A 22482-nucleotide genomic window follows, 5' to 3' on the forward strand; every position below is an offset into this window, starting at 1 on the left:
TAATTTTTTTATGGCTTCTACAGCATTAGACTATACTTTTTTTTTTATTTTTGTTTATTATTAAAGAATTTAAAATGGTTTTAGTTTAATATAATAAAACACAACATACAACAAATATATCATCTCAAAGTTTTTATTTTTGGGTTATAAATGCAGTGTTCAGTCACATTCCTGTGTGTCCACCCTGATTTTTAACCACGACTGGAAGGACTTTAAACAATTTATTTATGTATTTACTGTATTAGATGCCTCTTCTGAAAGTGTCTTTCAGAGCATGCCACACCATTTAAATGGGATTCATGTCAGGAGATTCAGCAGTGTGTTTCGGGTCATTGTCCTGGAAAAAACGGTGATGAATACCGAAGTTTTCCTTATGTATGGGGCAGCGATTCCTTTAATAATCGCCTCTTCGAAGAAAAACCTGTCCATTATTCCTTCAAAAATAGCAATAGGTCTAAACATAAATTTTCACAGGATGTTTTGGCTTGGGTTTGAACACTTGTCTCCCTGTTTTACGAAAGAACATTGTGGCGAAGCGATCCAAAGCCATCATAGGTTCATCAGTGAAAATGACGTTGTGAAATCTTTTCTCTTCATCGATCCATGTTTGAGCTTGTTGGAGACGTATCTCTGTGTTTTTGTCGCGGATCATGGGACAATGCAAAGTTTTTCCATATCTCCAACCAAGTTTTGCCTCATTCTCTGAATTGATCTCTCACTGATGTCCACTCTACTGTCACGTCACAGTTGTTTTTTCACAGAGCTTGCAACCGTGCGGTTTCTATGGCTGCGACAACGGCTCTGTAAAATAAGTGCATAACATTAATTTAAATATTTGACATTTAAAGCCTAACAAACACATGACAGTGTATAATTTGTGATAGTACAGTATAAGGGAGAGCTACTTACTGATTAATTTTGCGAGGGTTGTGTTTGCGTGAGGTCCGTTCTTTATAATGTCTTCTGATGGTGCTCAATGTTACCTCTACAACAGATTTCAGATGGCGGTGTATTTCGGGACTGGAACTTCCAGCAGACTTCATTGTCCTGATGTCTTGAGAATGAAGCTTACTGATCTTGGTCATTTTGTAATGATTCTACATGTGGATGGACTGTATTTGTCCAGGCTATGTATGTCATAGTGACGTGGAAAGTGAGAATGGGTTGTGGATAATCTAGATTCCTCTATTCATTATAATGTTATTCTACTCTGCAGTACTATAATTTTTACTAATGTTGTCGATAAATATTTAAAATTATGATTAAATAAACATCTGTCCATCTTTTTTGTTGTTTATCTTTTTGGTTTATTATACACCTCTGCACCTCTGCATTCTTAAATCCTTATATGTGTGTGAATTCAAAATTCGAATTTAAATTTTATTTGTCACATACACAGTCATACACAGTACGATATGCAGTGAAATGCTTATACGACCGACTGACCTTAAAAAAAAAAAAAAAAACTTATACGTAGGAAATAAATTTGGATAAAGAGAAATACTAAAGAAAATAAATTTAACTAGTGAAATAAACTGTACAAATAAGGGCATAATAAAAATATTACAAAATATAGAAATATATTTGTTTTTTTTTAGCTGTGGAATGAATAATTTGAGTTTCTGTTATTTCTTATTGGGAGATTTGAAAGTGTTTTGAAATACGAGCCCACTTCCGGAACAAATGATGCTCATAATCCAAGGTTCCACTGTATTGAGATGAAATTTTGTTATTGATGAAATACTTATTTTCCACCATAATTTGAAAAAGAATTCTTTAAAAATACCACAATGTGATTTGCTTCTTTTGGTCTAGTATTGTCGAGCCTTGCTGACTTGCTGTGACGTAGCTTCCAGTTTTTGTATCGTTGCCGCGAAAGTTTTGCGTTTGTATTAGCGTTTAAATTACATATCTTTTTCATTTATACAGTAATAATATTAATAGCAACTAGTTTTTACATCTCATAGCGGACAGTCTGGGTGCCGCAGGCGGAGATAACCAGCCCCCGACTCCGGCATTAGAGCCCTCACAGCGGGGCGAGTGGGTGACGACTCGGCGGCATACTCGTTCAGCCAAAGCTAACGCTAAGGCTAGCCCACCGGAGCACACCTCTTCTGCGCTTCACGTGTCCAACAGGTTTGCTCTCCTCAGTGATGCACCCGCTGAGAAACCTGAAAGAGCTCTGGTTATAGGAGACTCTATAATGAGACATGTGAAATTAGCTAGACCTTTAGGGGCGCCAGCGGCAGTGGTTAGGTGTATCCCGGGAGCCAGAGCACCGGACATAGCAGGTAATCTTAGGGCTCTAGGACAGCACAGGTTCTCAAAGATAGTAGTACATGCTGGAGCTAATGATATACGCCTTCGTCAGTCAGAGGTTAGTAAGAATAACTTTATAGAGGTGTTTAAATTAGCGAAGGCGATGTCCGATGGAGTAGTATGCTCTGGTCCCATCCCAATGAGACGTGGTGACATAACTTACAGCAGGTTATGGTCGCTGAACTGCTGGATGTCCAGGTGGTGCTCCGAAAACAACGTGGGCTTTATTGATAATTGGAAGACCTTTGAGGGCAAAGCTGGCCTGTTAGGGCAGGACGGTGTCCATCCCACTCGGGAAGGTGCTGCTCTCATTTCTTGTAGTATAGCTCATAGTCTCAGAAGAGGCCTAGTTAATCGGTGACAATCCAGAGCCCAGGCCAGGGAGCAGACAGACAGGCTAAACCAACTGTCTGCTAGCTGCATAGAGTCGTCACTCAGGGTTCACTGTATTGAGACTGTGTCTGTTCCCCGAGCTAAAAACAAATTTAGAAAGACTCAGAAAGTCTGTTTTAGTAATTTAATTAGCATAAAGACCACAAACTTGGATCAGACTGAATGCGCAGCCGGCACCTCTGATCTGAAGCTAGGACTGTTAAATATTAGATCTCTCGCATCTAAAGCAGTTATAGTTAATGAAATTATCACGGATCAGGAATTTGATATACTCTGTTTAAAAGAAACCTGGATTAAACAGGACGAGTATGTAGCTCTAAATGAAGCTAGTCCTCCTGGATACAGCTACATACACCAGCCTCGGTTAACTGGTAGAGGAGGAGGCGTCGCAGTTATTCACAATGATAATCTGACTATTGTACAAAAACATGGACACAAATTTAATTCATTTGAAATTCTTTATAGTAACATAAGTGTATTTAACTATATTAAGTCAGCTCAGTCGATCCCGCTAATTGTCATTTACAGACCTCCAGGGCCGTACTCTGAATTTCTTAGTGAATTTGCAGATTTCCTCTCAAACCTAGTCGTTTCTGTAGACAAAGTGTTAATTGCTGGAGATTTTAATATTCATTTTGAAAAACCAGAAGACCCTCTGAGAACAGCATTTATTTCCAAACTGGACTCGGTAGGAGTAAATCAGTGTGTAGTAGGACCCACTCATAAAGCAGGTCATACTTTGGATTAAATAATATTCTTCGGATTAAGTATAAGATATTTATTTACAAGTCCATTGTCTGAAGTTATCTCAGATCACTATCTTGTCTCAATTCAAGTGTGTCACAGTAATAATGTACGCACAGCGCCGTGCTACCGTATGAAACGTACATTCACATCAACTACCAAACAGAGTTTTATCAGTAATCTCCCAGAGTTCCCAACTTCGATTAGATCACTGTCTGACCCCACAGAACTCGATCAGGCGACTTAATATTTAGAGTCGACATTCCGCTATACCTTAGATAATGTAGCTCCAGTTAAAAGAAAAATTATTAGAGATAAGAAACTTGCTCCCTGGTATAACGATCACACGCGCACTTCAAAACAGACCGCTCTTCTTCAAATTCATCAACCTGTATATTAGATCCTGTACCGACACATTTTCTTAAACAGATAGTACCAGCAATAACAGAACCCCTGTTGAGAATAATTAATTCTTCACTCAGCATTGGTTATGTTCCAAAATCTTTTAAATTAGCAGTTATCAAACCAATAATTAAGAAACCTGACCTCGACCCCTGTCAGCTGTCCAATTACAGGCCAATATCAAACCTCCCCTTTATCTCTAAGATTCTGGAAAAGATAGTAGCGGAGCAGCTATGCTCATATCTACATAGAAATGGCATACATGAACTGTATCAGTCAGGATTTAGGCCTCATCACAGTACAGAGACAGCACTCGTTAAAGTAGTAAATGACATCCTATTGGCCTCTGATCAGGGTTGTGTAACTATGCTTGTATTACTTGACCTCAGTGCAGCTTTTGACACCGTTGATCACGCTATTCTTCTTCACAGATTAGAAAATGTAGTAGAAATTAAGGGTACAGCCCTCTCCTGGCTCAGATCCTATCTGACCCATCGTTATCAGTATGTAGACTTAAATGGTGATTATTCTGCATGTTCTCTAGTGGAGTTTGGTGTTCCACAGGGTTCAGTTTTAGGTCCACTGCTTTTTTCCCTTTACATGCTTCCTCTGGGCAACATAATCCGTAAGCATGGTATTAGTTTTCATTGTTATGCTGACGATACACAGTTATATGTCTCAGCAAAACCTGATGAGAAAAAACAGCTTACTAAAATTGAGCAATGTGTGCAGGACATAAGAAATTGGATGCTAATTAACTTCCTTCTGGTAAAACCGGATAAGACAGAAGTTCTAGTCATAGGACCGCATACAGCTAGGAGTAAAATTTTAGATCACATCGTAACTTTAGATGGCCTTTCTGTTCCATCAAATGCAACAGTGAAAGACCTTGGTGTGATTATTGATTCCAGCCTTTCATTTGAAGCACATGTAGATAATATTACCAGGATAGCATTCTTTCACCTCAGAAATATTGCCAGGATAAGAAATTTATTGTCGCTATACGATGCAGAAAAACTAGTTCATGCTTTTATCACCTCTAGGTTGGACTATTGTAATGCCTTACTGTCTGGTTGTTCAGCTAGGTGCATAAACAAGCTTCAGCTACAGATCTGGCCTTTAAAAATGCACGTTTTCGGAAAAGGGATCCCACGACTTGCTGCGGCTTTGCGGCAGAACAGGCAGTGGCGGTTCTACACTGAACACTCCGGGTTTGATGCCCTTCATTACCTGTAGGGGGCAGTCGTGTTTCAGTCTAAAGTATTGTGTGTCTACTGAAGCCGAAAAATGTTATGTCTCTTAGGCGCCCATTGACAGCAAGCGACAGAGCTTATAAACGTGTCAAGCTCAAACTGATATGTATTTATTCTTCATTTTCATTCAGAATTATTATTATTAGTAGTAGTAGTAGTTCTCCGAATTTATTTTCTATTATTATTATTATTGTAACGCACCCGCACGTGTGCAAAAGGACTACAAAGATGTATGCAAATTGTAGAGGGTCCAGCGAGTATACTGTCAGCCTCTAACAGTACTGTTTTATTGTTTTTATACGCTGAAACGTACACGGGCACTGGTGCACTGGCTCAGTGGTACGTGATTCGCCTGCCATGCGGAAGATCCGGGTTCGATTCCCAGCCAGTGCTCAAAATGCCGGTGCTATGCGCTAAAATGCCACGATATAGCCATTACATTATCAAGTTATGCTTCAGTACTAAATGCATGTTTGCAATTAAGAATTTTTTTTTTCTTAAGCTATAAAACACATTAGCACTCACCTCACAGTTACTATAATTTAATGATAATCATAAGCAAAAAGTGTAAAACAAAGGATTCACATTTATTACATTTTCACCCAGACCGGAATTCGAACCAAGATCTGGACGATTTTGTACTATTATTTAAGCAACGCCACACCACATGGAAAGCGGCAAAAATGCTTCAATTTCATTGGCTGTCACTGCATGTCAGCTATTCACGACTGGCCCCCCGCGGAACGCAGAATCCCCGGGCTTTGACTGCGCTTTCTCCATTCGTTATTGCCAGGGGCGGACTGGGACCAAAAAGTGGCCCTGGACTTCCACTACAAGGGTGACAATTATGCAAAGAAAAAATAAATCAGGAAGGGGCAAATACTTTTTTTTATGGCACTGCACATGTAGTCAGATTGTTCCACTGGGATTAAACTGTGCCAGGCGGAGTTAAAGCACTTTCAAAATCATACTAACTACACTGATATGAATAACTTTGAATGATGAATTCTTTTTACCACCCTTGTGACTCAATAAGAGACAATGCAAAGAATATTTTCTAACAGCATGTAAATGATACATTTTGGCAGTATTGTCTTGCATCTTTTGAAATACATAAATAAATTAAAAAATCACAATACTGACAAAATGTCTCATTTTGCTGTCAATCTGTTTATAAGACTCCTGGCTCTCTGTGAGACTGGTGCTACTGGACATTGAAAATATTGTATTTTTATATGTTGTTTGACTTATTATTCTTTTCTTTGTTTTACAAATATGACCCAATATATGTTCAGTGAAACTTTGTTTTATGTTTTTGTATTGTGTTATATTTTTATACTAGTAAGTAGTTTTTAAAATTTATCTCCACTTTATTGAGCCAGTGTATTATGATGTGGGATGTGGTGCGCTGCTGGGTCCAGCCTCACTGTCCCTGACCTGTTATAGGCAGAATCTGTTCATTTGAAGCATTTACCTCTAAAGCGTTTTTTTTTTTTTCGCGTAACCTTTTCTTCTTCCTCCTTTTTATTCATGGAAATTATTATTAATTTGCTCAGAAAATTCGCTGCATCGAGAAAGGATCAATATCTAAAAAGTTTAAGATGCCCACGTGTGTGAACAAAGAATACAAAAGTGTATAATCTTTAATAAAGTTAGCCTAATACAATGTTGTTTCCAATGCTGAAGCAAACATGATTTAGTTTTAGTCTATTCATTGAATACAACGCGACAGCGCGCTCCGAGGTGAAGCGCACCCACAGTTACTGTAATCCCCCATCTCACCTTTACAACAGGTGTGAAGTCATCAAACCGGTTTCGATGCTGGGGGAATTCGTAGAATTGGGGGTTTTAAAACAAATTAACAAGACCGAGTAGACGTCCTCTGCCTAAAATGTATTTCGCCAGCAAAACATAAACATAAATAGAAAAATAAACACGTAGATATAAAATGTTTAATGGTAACAATTAAATCTGACTTCATAGTTAGCATAGTAAAAGTACCCTATCATAAGTTAATATATACCTATATCAAATAAAATTTCATATTATTCACACACACATTGATTTATACACATCGCGCAGGGGGGTTAGAAGTGGCGCTGACGGGGAGGGGTGGGGGGAGTCTCGCCCGGGGAGCAACTCAGTGTAGAACCGCCACTGCCTATTCTCCTCCACATCACATACTTCCCGGACCTCGGACTAAACTCCGCACCTTGCTTTTATAATGTGGAGCAAGCCCAAGATCATATTAACGTTAATTATCGCCAGCCAAAACGAATAAGCGGCTCCGTCCCTTTGCCGCCTATTCAGGGAGCCTACGGAGTGAGCGAGTATCGATAGTAGATTTGGACGCACACCCATCAAAGCGCACGCCGTGACAGATCATAAGTTTCTTTAATAGTAAATAATGACCCTCGTTGCGCTGTACCACCGCTGGCAAAACCCTTATAAAAATAGAAGTTAAACGAATTTACAAAACTTTATGCGTGGTTAAGCGCTGATTCTACGTACAGTAGAAAGTGAAGAGGAGCAGTGGCGGACTGGCCATCTGGAGCACCGGGAGTTTTCCCGGTGGGCCGCTGGCCAATGTGGGGCAGCCCAGTCAGTACGCAAATATATGTATATAAAATTTTTTTATGTATATTAAAAAATTACGGAAACCATAATACCATGCATCTCCTTTCTACGCATATGGATGCGCAAGTGCACCGCCGACAAAGACGCGTGTTTATGTTACCGTGGATCCCAGTGGAACAATCTGACTACTATGTGCAGTGCCATAAAAAAGTATTTGCCCCTTCCTAATTTTTTCCTTTGCATATTTGTCACACTTGTATAGGTGGAATTAATAGGTTGTAAAAACAATGCAATTTATGCTTTCATAAAGAAAATATCAATTTCTTCAATTCCAAGGATTAAAAACGGTAACAATGTCAACTTTAGAATCTACAATCCAGAAGATAAAATTTACACAAATTTAAAAAGAGGCCTTAATTACTGAAAGTCTTCAGAAGAGCCTCAGATTCAAGAGGTTTTTAGAGAGGTGCATTACAGTTCCTCTAAATGTATAGGCGAGAACAGCTGATTCACACTTGGGGAGAGTGAATAATTTGCATTTGAATGTTGTCTGGAATTGTAAAGCACACACACACACTAAAAGAACAACAACCCAGGATTAATAATAATAGGAGGCACTAAGGAGGAGGATTTTTATTTAGACTATAAAAAAATTAACGTGCGTCTATTTTTAGGCGTGCCAGCTGCCACTTTTTAGTCTTATAATGCCCACATGACATGCTGGTACAGAGCTGGACATAGCTCATCCATGCCAATGATCTCGGGCTTGCACCCTGCGCTATAAAATACGAGTACGACGGCCATCCGCGGACAGCAGCTCCTGCCTCCGTCCGCTTGCGCTTGCTCTTCTTTGAAGTCCCTGGGGCGCGTTCCATTTGCCCCGCATGCATGCCGCACTTCCGCGTTGTTGCGCGCATGTCACTCGCACCGTGTAGTAAAATCCACTGTAAACCAACAAACCCCGATTATTTTATAGCGCGGATTGGAAGCCCGGGATCATTAGCAAGGAGAGCTCTTCTTCATTATTCGTGCCTAATTCCGCAGCTCCGCTTCTTCGCATATCTGAAGGAGAGGCTGCCTAACTAGTGAGCGAGGAGCGATATCGATTTGGGCGCACGCCGTGACAGGCTGAAAAAAAACTATTGTCCTCAAAAATGTAACAGATGAGGACTCAGATTAATGTGCAAAAACTATATAATAAAACTACATGCCTTTATAGGACTCAACTTTTATTTAAGCGCACTCACAATAACGAAAAAACGTTGTGATTTTATAAATGTTTGAAAGCAAATAAGCTGCGCTGTTCTGTATTGTTTTTGGTGAACTTGAGCGCGTCAGAAAATGAACGCAAACGTTTTTTTAAATGGTCAGAGTCAGTCTGCTTGCTGTTTTTCCCGACGCATCCATAATCATTAGTCTACTTCTGCCGGTCGCTCTGGAAAACTCCATGCATGCGGCTGAGCGCTGATTAAAACTATGGAGTAAATTAAAGAGGAGAATCACGATGCCGAATCGAAGTCCTGAGCCCAAACCTCATTTAAATTAAATTAACAAATACTATAAGTAAAAAAAAAAAAAACAATAGCCCACGTTTAGAAACCGTTTATAAATTCTTTCCGACATGAGTTGGCCCGGTGTTATGCGCAGAGCGCCTGGAGATTTCCTGAAGCTCCGAAATCACTGGGGCATTTTTTCTAAATAGATGCTATTGTTAATAACTGATGGAGGTTTTGAGCTGTATACACACACATTTTTGAGGGGTTTAAAACAAATTAATAAGTCCGAGCAGACCTACATGAAAGGTGAGAAGTGAGTAACTGCGCGCGCTGTCGCGGTGTATATACTGTACAACACACGTTTATCAGCCTTTTAATAAAAACGCTGCCTTTTAAAAAGTGAAAGTACTTTACAAAAGACAAACAGCTTTATTTCAGTCATAAATTCACAGTCACATCACATTCCAGCTATTATTTCCAGCCGTGGTTAAATAATGGATAAAATAATTATTAAAAGCTGGACACAAACAGCAAATATGATGATTATTATAAAAAGCCTGAAGAACTTCGTGTTCATAAAATTATATTTATTTAATATTGTTCATTCATGTCTTCTGATGATGTCGACACATTTTTACGTTTTAAATAAGATATGTTGGCATATTCACGAATCAGGACATTCGCATAGTTAAGACTATCAGATAGCCCACTATCAGGATTCATTTCAACACCATTTAAACTGAGACATTGCCATGCCTTTCACTGTTTTGTCCCTGTTAAGACATTACAAAAACTATATAAGAAACTTTTAAAGCACGAATTTGGGCATCTCATTTCATCATTGTGAAAATAATATGAAGCACATATACACACATTTATCATGAAAGATCTGTTGTAAAACAAAATAAAATTCATGTTTGCTTCAGCATTGGAAACAATATTGTTTTAGACTAAGTAATTATACACAGTTTCTTCGTTGTACAGTACTTGGTCCGGCTTTTAGATAAAGTCCTTCCATGCGCCATCTGGCGGATATTCAGTGAAGCACAACACATTTATTTAAATTCCCGAATGTTGCTTACGGCAAGTCGCGGCACGCCGCGCGCTAAATTGCGGCTACTCGCGGGAAAACGCGCAGTCTTAATGGCCACATCTGTAGTCCAGAATGCAGCAGCGAGAGTCCTCACTCGAACCGGAAGATACAAGCACATCACCCCTATCTTATCTTCACCCCTATCTTATCTTCCGGAGGAACGACATGTGTAGCTCGACAGAGAGAGAGAGAAAGAGTGAAAGGGGGAGACAGGAGGAGAGAGGAAAAAGAAAGAGGGAGGGAAAGAGAAGAAGAGGAGAGATGGCAGTTAGGTATGGTCACAGTCACACAATGTATAATGTGCCCCCAGCTGTATTTTTCATAATACGCGGTACTGACAAGCAGCCTGCATCCTTTGATCGAAGTAGGCGTGGCGGATCGCAAAACACTAGCAGTTCGCTCAGGTACTGCGGCGCGAGACCATTTAATGCTTTATATGTCAAGAGTAGTATTTTAAAATCAACGCAAAATTTCACAGGGAGCCAATGGAGTGAAGATAAGATAGGGGTGATGTGCTCATATCTTCTGGTTCCAGTGAGGACTCTCGCTGCTGCATTCTGGACTAGGTGAAGCTTATTTATGCATCTAGCTGAACAACCAGACAGTAAGGCATTACAATAGTCCAACCTAGAGGTGATAAAAGCATGAACTAGTTTGCATGAAAAAGAATGCTATCCTGGTAATATTATCTACATGAGCTTCAAATGAAAGGCTGGAATCAATAATCACACCAAGGTCTTTCACTGTTGCATTTGATGGAACAGAAAGGCCATCTAAAGTTACGGTGTGATCTAAAATTTTACTCCTAGCTGTATGCGGTCCTATGACTAGAACTTCTGTCTTATCCGGATTTAGCAGAAGGAAGTTAATTAGCATCCAATTTCTTATGTCCTGCACACATTGCTCAATTTTAGTAAGCTGTTTTTTCTCATCAGGTTTTGCTGAGACATATAACTGTGTATCGTCAGCATAACAATGAAAACTAATACCATGCTTACGGATTATGTTGCCCAGAGGAAGCATGTAAAGGGAAAAAAGCAGTGGACCTAAAACTGAACCCTGCGGAACGCCAAACTCCACTAGAGAACATGCAGAATAATCACCATTTAAGTCTACATACTGATAACGATGGGTCAGATAGGATCTGAGCCAGGAGAGGGCTGTACCCTTAATTCCCACTACATTTTCTAATCTGTGAAGAAGAATAGCGTGATCAACGGTGTCAAAAGCTGCACTGAGGTCAAGTAATACAAGCATAGTTACACAACCCTGATCAGAGGCCAATAGGATGTCATTTACTACTTTAACGAGTGCTGTCTCTGTACTGTGATGAGGCCTAAATCCTGACTGATACAGTTCATGTATGCCATTTCTATGTAGATATGAGCATAGCTGCTCCGCTACTATCTTTTCCAGAATCTTAGAGATAAAGGGGAGGTTTGATATTGGCCTGTAACTGGACAGCTGACAGGGGTCGAGGTCAGGTTTCTTAATTATTGGTTTGATAACTGCTAATTTAAAAGATTTTGGAATAATTAATTATTCTCAACAGGTGTTCTGTTATTGCTGGTACTATCTGTTTAAGAAAATGTGTCGGTACAGGATCTAATATACAGGTTGATGAATTTGCAGAAGAGATGAGTAAAATTAGTTCATTCTCTTCAAGGGGAGTAAAGTATTCTAGGTTCTGATCTGACATGGCTAGATTAACATCTGCATCAATTACATTGTTCGGTTTCAAAACCTCAATTTTATGCCTAATATTTACAATTTTATTATTAAAAAAGTTCATGAAGTCCTCACTATTGCATGATGTTGTTGTGGAGATTTCTGCAGTGGTCTTATTTCTGGTTAATTTGGCTACAGCATTAAATAAGAATCTAGGATTATTTTTGTTATTTTCTATAAGAGTGAAGAGATATGTTGATCTAGCTACACTAAGAGCTTTTCTATAGTTCAGGATGCTCTCCTTCCATGCTATTTGAAATACTAGTAATTTAGTTTGACGCCATTTACGTTCTAATTTCCGAGCGGTCTGTTTTAAAGTGCGCGTGTGATCGTTATACCAGGGAGCAAGTTTTTTATCTCTAATAATTTTTCTTTTGACTGGAGCTACATTATCTAAGGTATAGCGAAATGTCGACTCTAAATATTCAGTCGCCTGATCGAGTTCTGTGGGGTCAGACGGTGATCTAATCGAAGTTGGGAACTCTGGGAGATTACTGATAAAACTCTGTTTGGTAGTTGATGTGAATGTACGTTTCATACGGTAGCGCGGCGCTGTGTGTACATTATTATTGTGACACACTTGAATTGAGACAAGATAGTGATCTGAGATAACTTCAGATAGTGGTATTGTGAATAAATTTCTTATACTTAATCCGTATAATATTATTAAATCTAAAGTGTGACCTGCTTTATGAGTGGGTCCTACTACACAATGATTTACTCCTACCGAGTCCAGTATAGACATAAATGCAGTTCTCAGAGGGTCTTCTGGGTTTTCAAAATGAATATTAAAATCTCCAGCAATTAACACTTTGTCTACAGAAACGACTAGATTTGAAAGGAAATCTGCAAATTCACTAAGAAATTCAGAGTACGGCCCTGGAGGTCTGTAAATGACAATTAGCGGGATCGACTGAGCTGACTTAATATAGTTAAATACACTTATGTTACTATAAAGAATTTCAAATGAATTAAATTTGTATCCGTGTTTTTGTATAATAGTCAGATTATCATTGTGAATAACTGCGACGCCTCCTCCTCTACCAGTTAACCGAGGCTGGTGTATGTAGCTGTATCCAGGAGGACTAGCTTCATTTAGAGCTACATACTCGTCCTGTTTAATCCAGGTTTCTGTTAAACAGAGTATATCAAACTCCTGATCTGTGATAATTTCATTAACTATAACTGCTTTAGATGCGAGAGATCTAATATTTAACAGTCCTAGCTTCAGATCAGAGGTGCCGGCTGCGCATTCAGTATGATCTGAGTTTGTGGTCTTTATGTTAATTAAATTACTAAAACAGACTTTCTGAGTTTTTCCAAGTTTTTGTTTAGCTCGGGGAACAGACAGTTTCAATATGATGAACCCTGAGTGACGACTCTATGCAGCTAGCAGACGGTTGGGTTAGCCTGTCTGTCTGCTCCCTGGCCTGGGCTCTGGATTGTCACCGATTAACTAGGCCTTTTCTAAGACTATGAAATGAGAGCAGCACCTTCCCGAGTGGGATGGACACCGTCCCGCCCTAACAGGCCAGTTTTACCCTCAAAGGTCTTCCAATTATCAATGAAGCCCACGTTGTTTTCGGAGCACCACCTGGACATCCAGCGGTTCAGCGACCATAACCTGCTGTAAGTTATGTCACCACGTCTCATTGGGATGGGACCAGAGCATACTACTCCATCGGACATCGCCTTCGCTAATTTAAACACTTCTATAAAGTTATTCTTACTAACCTCTGACTGACGAAGGCGTATATCATTAGTTCCAGCATGTACCACTATCTTGGAGAACCTGTGCTGTCCTAGAGCCCTAAGATTACCTGCTATGTCCGGTGCTCTGGCTCCCGGGATACACCTAACCACTCCCGCTGGCGCCCCTAAAGGTCTAGCTAATTTCACGTGCCTCATTATAGAGGCACGTGATGTGTAGTTCTCGCGTATTATGAAAACTACAGCTGGGGGCAGAGCTTCTTCTTAAATTCTTAAACAAATTAACCTGCACTTTACCTTTGAAAAGAATTGTGACAGAGTAGTGTTTCTGTGTAGAACAGAGAGAAAGAGTGTGTGTGTGTCTGTGTGTGTCTGTGAAGGTGAAAGTAGGAGGGGTCTGTGTGTGTGTGTGTTTTCACGGTGTCCAATGACGCGCATGCACACAGACACACAGGGGAGGCTGAGCCTTAAGCAGAGAGAGAAAATGGATCTTTAACCTCTCTAATTGCTTTACACGCGCGCTGTACACACACACTCATACAGACACAAAATAAAATATGTTTCACACACACACACACACACACACACACACACACACACACACACACACACACGTGGTCACAGTGTTAGAGTAAACAGTACACGCGTGCACGGATGTTGATTATACTGACAAAAGACGCGCACTAAGACCCAGCAGGGAAGACCATTACCCACAATTCTGCAGCGCAATGTGTGTGTGTGTGTGTGTGTGTGTGTGTGTGTGTGTGCGCGCATGCGTGTGAATATATATATATATATATACTGTATGTAGCGAATGCTGAACATGACCAAATTAAAGCATTAACAGGACACGAGGATTTACGCTGTTTATTATAATAAGTGGTGCAGAGGTGTATAATAAACCGGAAAGATAAACACAAACAGCTATTCATTTAATTATAATTTTAAATATTTATCAACAACATTAGTAAATACTATAGTACTGCAGGGTAGAATAACATTATAATGAACAGAGGAATCTAGATTATCCACAACCTATTCTCACTTTCCACGTCACTATGACATACATAGCCTGGACAAATACAGTCCATCCACATGTAGAATCATTACAAAATGACCAAGATCAGTAAGCTTCATTCTCAAGACATCAGGACAATGAAGTCTGCTGGAAGTTCCAGTCGCGATATACACCACCATCTGAAATCTGTTGGTGTAGACGTAACATTGAGCACCATCAGAAGACATTATAAAGAACGGACATCACGCTAACGCAACCCTCGCAAAATTAATCAGTAAATAGCTCTCCCTTAGACTGTACTACCACAAATTATACACTGTCATGTGTTTGTTAGGCTTTAAATGTCAAATATTTAAATTAATGTTATGCACTTATTTTACAGAGCCGTTGTCGCAGCCATAGAAACCAGCACTAGGCAAAACAAATAAAAATGGTTGCAACTGTGGCGTGACAGTGGAGTGGACATCAGTGAGAGATCAGTTCGGAGATATGGGAAAACTTTGCATTGTCCCATCATCTGTGACAAAAACACAGAGATACGTCTCCAACAGGCTCAAACAGATCGATGAAGAGGAAAAATTTCATGACGACATTTATACTAATGATACTACGGTGGCTTTGGATCGCTTTGCCACAATGTCCTTTCATAAGACAGGAAGACAAGTGTTTAAAGTCAAAGTCAACTTTATTGTCAATTCTGCTACATGTACAGTGCATACATATAGAGAATCGAAATTACGTTTCTCTCATCCTCGATACAAATAACACGGAGGAGGGAGGGGGGACCTTAAATAACACAAACTTAGAAAAAACAACAGAGGTGAGGTAATTTAGTTACTGTCCTGCAAAAAGGGACAGTTAACAACACAGAAGGCAGATATGGAGAGAAACGGAACAGTGCAATAGGAATAGTGCAAGTGTGCTTATTTTAGTTGATTAAAGTGACAAGTGACATTATAATGAGCAATATAAACCAGTAAACAAAACAGGGTATTAATACAGTATGAACAAGGTATGTACATTTTTTTTATGTTATTTCATGGGTTGAGGTAGTGAAAGTACCAATAATGCATGGAGCACAAAGTGACAGGTGCAAGAGTGTGATTGAGTGTATGTGTGAGTGTGTGTATGTGTGAGTTTGTGTGAGTGTTGTGTGTCTGAGTGTGTGTGTGTCTGTATGAGTGTGTGTGTGTGTGTTAAATAAAGGAGTCAGAGTATGACGGTGGGAGAGGCCGAAGAGCACTCCAACCCAAGCCGAAACAAAAACATTCATGTTAAAATTCATGTTCAGGGAGCCCTTTTTTAGACTTGGACCAGGACCTATTGCTATTTTTTAAGGAATAATGGACAGGTCTTTCATCGAAGAGGCGATTATTAAAGGAATCGCTGCCCCATACATAAGGAAAACTTCGGTATTCATCACCATTTTTTCCAGGACAACGACCCGAAGCACACTGCTGCAAGAAAAGTGATCGCTGAAGAGGGAATTAACTGGGTAAAGACACTTGCCGAATCTCCTGACATGAATCCTGTTGGAATGGTGTGGCATGCTATGAAAGACTATATTCGAAAAGACGCAAAACCGACTACAAAATCAGATTTAATTAATTAATAAATTCTGGTTTAAGATACTTACAGAAGAGGCAGGTAATAAATACATAAATAGGTTGTTTAAAGTCCTTCCAGGTGAGGTTAAAAATCAGGGTGGACACACAGGAATATAAATAAACACTGCATTTATAGTCCAAAAAATAAAAGCTTTGAGATGATATATTTGTTGTATGTTGTGTTTATTTGATTAAACCTAAACCATTTGTAAGTTCATTAATAATAAACACAAATATAAAAAAAATATACACCCTGCACAGTGGAGCAAGACATAGAGACCAAGACAAGAGAGTCTAGACCTAACAATGTTTCCCTAAACTGCCTCTTCATTCCTCTCACCTTACATCCTCAGGTTTTGGTAAGGGGCCATGGCTCCAGACTCTTCTGTTACCCTGAGACTGCACAAGCTCTCTATTTGTTGTTTAACAACATTTCCAGGAGCTGAAGCTAAGAGAGAACATTTAGAGTTTTGTGTGCAATGTCACCACATATAGTTCAAGACATCATTATAGGTTTATTTATGTCTGCTGGTAAAACCTGCATCATGACCATACAAGCTCCTCCTACTTACTGTATGAGACTGCATAATTATTAATCGTGTATGTCTTCTAGTGAAATAGTGTTGGACCGAGACCCCAATTCTGAAAGGAATTTTGTAGGCTCATTGGGGCAACTCCAAGCCTAACTTCTGGTTTTTATCCGTAAATCAAAATGGCCTGGTGAAGAGAAAGAACCAAGCCCAGAGGTTGCCTTACGATGTAAGGGTCATTCCCCTTATCCCCAGGACCTTATCCTACAAACTCAAATTACCAAAAGGTAATTAATGCAGCCACACATTATGTCAAATAAATCTACACATTTTTCAATAAAATACAGATTCGTGTTCATTATCCTGTACATTTCAAAACTAGATGTTTGTCTGCCAAATGCCTAAATGTTGTATTGTTAGTGTAAATGCTACTGTACTCAGTGTTTTTATGGCATTTTAATGCCAAAAGTGTTAAAAACAACACAAAGTTTAAAATTCCAAACAACATCATACTTAAACACCACCGAACTGGTTTAGAGAGAGAGGTATATAGAGAGACAGACAGTCCACTCAGACGAAGGATACGAGCTCATTGCTAATGTTCTGGAATAATTATTTAGTCTGATCAAAGAACCTGGGCAGGGAGTGTTGGAGTGGTTAGACGGGCTGGTGTAAGGCAGTAAGGCAGTTGCAGGAGATGGTAGCTGGTCCACAGGGAACTAAGAACTAATGAGGATTTTGGATAATCAACCTGTTCTGCTAATGAAACTCTGTTAAATTACAGATTACTACAGGGGTGAAAACTTACTGAACTTTTAAAGACTACCTCCCTCACTCTTAATTTAATTCAATTCAATTCTATTTATATAGTGCTTTTAACAACAGTCATTATCAAAATGCAGATTTATAAACCAACAACAAGTTCAAAAAGTTTTTCTCCCTTGAGACTCTCCTTCTCCTCTGGAACACCAGTCCTAGTGTTAGGACAATAACAGCACTGTTCGGTGTTCTCTGGAAGTCCTTCTGCTTCCAAATATAAATGTGTTTCCTGTGTGAAATTGCTGCATTTGTATATCTTTGCCTCCCTGATCACATGACCCCACCACAGTGAGCGATGATAAAGGAGACTGATCTGAACATCACGACTCCATTCAGCAGCAGGTGAGCCCCTGATCAGGTACGACTGCAGCACTTTACCTGGACCTGTTCTCCTCATCACTTTCTCACAGTGAAGATCTTACAGCATCTCTTCTTCATCAGCATCACCATGGCAACCGTGTCAGTCCTGCTCCTCCTGCTCTCAGGTAAACACTGAACTCTTATCTCTACACGTTCAGCTCTGAGTGTGAAAGTTAAATCTGTGTCTGAACACAACACAGCAGGACAGAGCTCTGTAGATCTCTAACTACATCTATACCTTTTAATGTATCATAATTAGATATAATTACATGAAATGAAGAGACTTACAGGTTAATTATCTACACACACCTCACTGACATAATACACATGTTCATGGGTTGTTGTATTGTAAACAGTTTTTGATGCTTGGAGTCTTTAATCAGGTTTATGAGCTCCACTAGGTTACTGTTGTTGGGCCGTTGAGCGAGGCCTCTACCCCAGTCTGCTCCATGGCTGACTATACGCTCTGACCTCAGCTCCATAACATGCTGGACTGAAGAAAGGAACCTTACTGTGCTGTAGTGTATATATGACAAATATAGGGCTATCTTAACTCAACATTCACCACAAGGGGCGCTGTCTTAATAACTGATGGCTTTAAACCCTGTTTTATTACCCACAAGCTGTAATGAGGACAGCAGACTGTAAACAAAGTGTACTGTGTGTTTATCGTCTGATATGCTTTAGGTACTCAGAGGGGAGGAGCTTTCTGTGGGTTTCATTTTAATTACTTACTTTTCTATTAGATGTGAATGTAATACTTCATTGTTTGACACTAATCTTTAACTAGTTGATGCTGCTTGATATCATATCACTGATACACACGAGGGTGAAAACTGTTCTAAATATAACAAGGATGGTTCTAGTCAGGTAAACTATATATTACAAAAAGACATTAATTCCTGCATTCTAAAATAATACCATTTACACAGCAGTCTGTTAAATACATAGTATAACCCAATTTACTCTTAAGTAGGGCAGTAAAGCTATTGTGTAATAACCCTTCATAGACACAACAGATCACGTGCAGCATTGTGTTTATTAAGGACATGCTTATACACAGCACTGGGAACAGTGGCGGCCCGTCAATAAGGGGCGCTTGGACCAGATCGACCTGATCTTCTAATTAAGCAGCAGTCATGTGATTGCGGCCGAGTTTACACTCTGTGCTTTTCCAGCACTTCTTATAGCAAGCGGAGCTGCTGACTGGATGTGATGTCCGTCATGCCTTTATTTTATACTAGAGGTAATGATGCTTAATCACTTGATAAATAGCTATTTAAAGGCAATTATTAAAAGTTTAATTTTAATTTTGTTGCCCGGGGAGCAATTCAGTGTAGAACCGCCACTGACTGGGACTGGGTTTGTGATAATGAAAGTTTTTGACATTTTGCTATGAAGTATATATTTTCTTTGATGTATGGAGACTTTGTACAATGTTGTAATATTGCCTAAACCTGAGTAAACTAATAGCTCTGAGCAATATTATAAGTTTTGTAAATTAAAATAATAATAATAAAGTAAATCATTTCATAAAGATTTGTTAATTATGGAGCCCCTGAATAAGTCCTGAAGGAGCTCTAAGGTTATGCAAACACAGCACCTCATAAACTTCTTTTATTTGAAATTCATCAATAATAATGACATCAATAATAACAACATAGTTTAAAAGTAACAACATGATTAAGTCGCAAATATTTAATGTAGATAAACTATGGTAAAAACACTACAGTTTAAGTCCCGCCTTCCTCGCTGAAGTAAACAATCATAATACTGTAAAGTCACAACACTAACCTAACCTTATGGCTGTTATTCCTATGGTAACAAAGATGTAAACGAAAATAAGAAGTACCACAACCTGATCATATAGATGTAATGTGAACACTGAACTGCATCTACTCTTAACCATTTTGCAAAAAAGTTTCTCTGTATAAGGTTTTTTTCTTCTTCTAATTCCTGCCTCCATGTATAAAGCTCCAGCCTCTCCACATTAGAACACTGTTGACTTTTCTGAGTCTCTTCACCATCAGGCTGCTGTTCTGGAGCTGCACACAGTCTCTCAGTCTGAATGGAGAACAGCACACAGCCGTTCATCCACATCACATTTCCCTCCTTTCCTCTCTGTCCTGCTGCATTAACAGGAGATGTTTCCTCCACAGCCTTTTCTCCTCCAGTCTTCACTGCCTTCCATGTGATTAAGGGTAACATGAATCAGTCTGAGGCTCAGGCAGCGTGTAGAGGAAATCACACCGACCTCGTCACTGTGTATTCTGAGGAAGACAACACTGAGCTGGTTAACATTATGAGCAAGGCTGGAATCACTGACAGCTGGATCGGTCTCTATCGCAATCAGTCCAGTGAGATGAAATGGTCTAATGGACAACCTGTAACATTCAATAATCTGACAGGGAAATGTCATACATCGACACCCTGTGCTGCTATGAAGGCTGATGGTGATTACGAATGTCTTCAGTGCACAGTGACAAGATACTTCATGTGCTATGAACAAAGTAACTTTTGATCTTATATAATTATTTAAATGTAAATATTACATATAAATGTATTGATATCTTATTACTGAACTTTTTACAGATGCTTCATCACAGACTCCTATTTATCATCTAATCCTTGAGTGTAAGACCTGGTATGAAGCTCAGAGTTACTGCAGGAGGTGTTACACTGACCTGGTCAGCATCAGAGATCAGCAGCAGAATAAAGAGGTGAAGACTGAAGGGTCAAAGAGCCCCACGCCCTTCTGGATCGGCCTGCTGTGTGATAACTGGCAGTGGACTGATGGAGAAAATCCCGCCTACAGGAAGTGGGGGAGCGCTGAACCTCAGTCATCACCAAAAGACTGTGTAGTCCTGAGTGGAGGGAACTGGTCTACAGAGCCGTGCAGTGAGAAACACTCTGCTCTGTGCTACGGTAGTAAGTGTCCACTTTCCTAACACTGTCTCTGTCTCAGCAGTCTACTGTTTAATAACGAGGGCACAGCTGGTGTGTGTGTGTCTCTGTCTCTCTACCATCACTCCAAAACACATGCTGATTATTATGAGCGCTGCCATGAGTGCAAAACAAAACATTTAGTTTTTAGCAATTTATAAGTAAAGTGTTTTATTTTCTTTAGGTAAATATAAAACCCAACACTTTATTTCACAAAACTGAAATGAACAGACTTATTACTTCCTCCTAAAGCGTTGTTTACAGTCAGTGGACATTTAAACTGCATCAAACCCCAAGATTATTATTACTGCTGTCGGAATTCACATTAACCACTAGACCTTGAATCATTAGATTAGGTTAGATTAGATTGGATTGGATTAGATTAAATTAAATTAGATTAGATTAGATTAGATTGTCTATAACAGGATAGTCTGATTGTGTAGAGATGATTAAGTGCTGGTCTGTGTTGAGGCGTATCAGCAGGTCAGGGTTCCTCTGGGCTTCAGTCCACTATGTTCTAGAGCACAGGTGTAGATCAGACCTGGGATTAAACTCAGAGACTCACGATAACACATGCACCTTATTAATAAATAAATGATTTAATGTACTGTGAGATAAACAGGACGTGGTTACAGACACAGAACAGATACATATAGCAAAATCTCATGCCGTCCAGGATAGTATAACAGAAGTTTAGTATTGTGGCTCCATGGTAATACCAAATAACACCACAAGGTGGCCCTTCCTTTTAGTTGTGGTGGACTAGAGCTGAACGTCTGTTTAAATGATGTAGTGTTGCTATGTTTTATTCTCCTCAGTAAGGAGCGGTGCAGGGTGTGATGACTTTATTCTACAGATTATATACTGTAACTAATGAATGTAGAGTCACAGAGAACTCGGCTTGTACAGTCAGTGTTTAATACCGTAGATGTGCACTATGTGATCTATTTCATTGTGTTTCCTGCAAATCAAAGGTGAAACTTAGGTGAACTTTATACACTAGCTGTTTCATTCTTTAAAAGTAGAACATTCAGTGGACAAGCCACACACATCTTCCTTTAAAGACTCTGTGTTTTTTAATTTATCTTACACTAAAGGTCATAAAGTTTGCTAATCCAACAGATATCATGATTTATTAAATGCAGCTGCAGACGTGTCACTATTTCCTCATGAAAGCACGTAATAATTGCTGCTTTATTTGGAATGTACAATGTAACCTTGGATTATGAGCATAATTGGTTCCAGAAGCAAGCTCGTATATAAAAACACTCAGATTATTCATTCCACAACCGAAAAAAAATGTGTTTGTGTGTGTGTGTGTTAAGATAAAGTGAGAAGAGAGGATAATAATAATAATAATAATAATAATAATAGTAGTAGTAATTTTTAATTATATAGCGCCTCCCCAGAGCTCAATGACACTTTACAATGAGTAGAAAACAGTCAACAAACAGACGAAAACAACAACAACAACAAAACAGATATGCAGA

The 22482-nt window shown here is 39.3% G+C and overlaps 1 pseudogene; it reads left to right on the top strand.

Annotated features, from left to right (window-relative positions):
* Positions 1-14828: 14828 nt before the first annotated feature.
* Positions 14829-16457, top strand: LOC128506944 (uncharacterized; annotated as a pseudogene).
* Positions 16458-22482: the final 6025 nt, after the last annotated feature.

This window comes from Clarias gariepinus, chromosome 18 (genome assembly GCF_024256425.1).
Source record: "Clarias gariepinus isolate MV-2021 ecotype Netherlands chromosome 18, CGAR_prim_01v2, whole genome shotgun sequence".
NCBI classification, from domain to species: Eukaryota; Metazoa; Chordata; class Actinopteri; order Siluriformes; family Clariidae; genus Clarias; species Clarias gariepinus.